This window comes from Leptonotus elevatus, chromosome 17 (assembly GCF_054856555.1).
Source record: "Leptonotus elevatus isolate MCC_2025b chromosome 17, RoL_Lele_1.0, whole genome shotgun sequence".
Taxonomy (NCBI): Eukaryota; Metazoa; Chordata; class Actinopteri; order Syngnathiformes; family Syngnathidae; genus Leptonotus; species Leptonotus elevatus.
In genome coordinates this window covers 6,451,129-6,452,884 of record NC_141255.1, presented here as the reverse complement: position 1 = coordinate 6,452,884, position 1,756 = coordinate 6,451,129, and positions in this window count along the sequence as shown.

The window sequence follows — 1,756 nt, the reverse complement described above, 5'->3', positions numbered from 1 at the left end:
ACCAATTGTTTTGCCGCTAATGAGAGATGGGATGAGACTGTTCTGGATCCCTGGGTCTAAATGAGTGACTTTGGGCAAGAGGAGGGGTACACACTGAAAAGGCCGCCAATCAATGGCGAGTCACATGTAGACAATATAGTTGAAGCATATTTCTCAGCAAAAATCCACTCAAACACAGTTTTTTGGCGCCCCCGCCCCTCCGCACATAGCTGCAGGCACCTAACAAATGAGAGCATTCACTTGCCACCAGTGTGGTCTCCGAGTATTTACTTTGAAGTCGGAAAGACTCCCGCTCCAAGGGACGGCTACTGCGAACAAAGATGGCAAACAGATTTAAATGAGGGCAGTCGAAAATACAACAAATACAGGGGGAGACCTACATGACGGTTTACGGCTTCCCGGCCCCTTCTAGATAAACCAAAATGACCCTGTCTGTTTATTGTGGGAGAGATAGATCACATCACAGGGGCACTTAGGAATGCACGGTAAGTAAAGGAGAAGAGGCTCAACCTTTAAAGCCTCGATGCCACCAGTGAAATAATGGCCTGCCTTGTACTTTCACTGAGGTTTGCCTGGTCATGGGACTCCCCAATGTGATGGCGAATGCACTAATCTGCCCTCTATGGCCCATTCACATGTGTTCGCACCATTGTTTCCCCATTTTAAACAGGAAGTGCAATGTTGCCCTGGGGAATTGTGCTTGGTGTTGAAAAACAACCTCTATTACTCTCCCCTTGACACATGTATAACTCATTGGTCAATTTTGCTCAAGTTGTGAATTTATTTCTGTAGAGCTTCGTGAGGGTAAGGCTCCATCTCAATTGAAAGACTTGGTACTGTTCCCAGTGGCCGTCTCGCTCCAAAGCGGCTCACTGTAGTCCCCACGTACATACGCCACACATACTGAGTTGCCCTTAAATCAGACAATACCTGCAGCAAAATTTATTCTGATTCAAGTCCAAAGATTTTGATTTGCTGATCACTTTTCCATGCCCCCACTGATTCGTGCACAGCCCTTATGACAATTCTGAACATTTCTGATGTGATGTTACTGCAACGCAACACTTCCTTTACATAGTGAAAACGAACAGCGTATTGTATTGATTTTGCCTGTAACTAGCACACAAACCAGGAAGATTGTTATCGTAGTCAAATGAGATTTCAATCTCCTTCCAAATGAAATTACAATGATCCAAAGTCCAATGCTTTTTAATGAGCAGAGAGCATCCTTTCACTTTGTAAGACAGCCATTTTGCAATCTGCGAGAATAAAGTTGTATTCGGAGGAGAGGGGGCATATTAGAAATGTATGAGATAAACTAGCAAACTAGCCGTATTTTTTTAGGGGGAAAAGTAAAAGTAGTTTTTTTCAGGAACATATGTGGCAACCTTACAAGAACAAAGTTATATATATTTTTAGGAGCAATATTAGCAGTCTTAGGAAAAATAGGTTTGTTTTTAATGTATTTTTTTTAAAGAATATTTTTATATGTTAGTACAGTATTTTACAATACAGTACAATTGTTCTTTTTCTTTTTTTTTAAAGCATCAAATAAATTTGATAAACGCAGTCAAGGCATCACTCTATTCTGAACAAAAGTCACACCAGTCTGGAAAAGCGCCTATCAACTATGATTTATAACCTGGGTACACACGTGGGAAAAGCATCGCGGCAAACTCTCGCGACAGCGCGCGACCTCTCAGCGCTAGCCTATTGTGAGAGTTTTTCTAGCTCTCGCGCGACCTCGGAAGTTTCC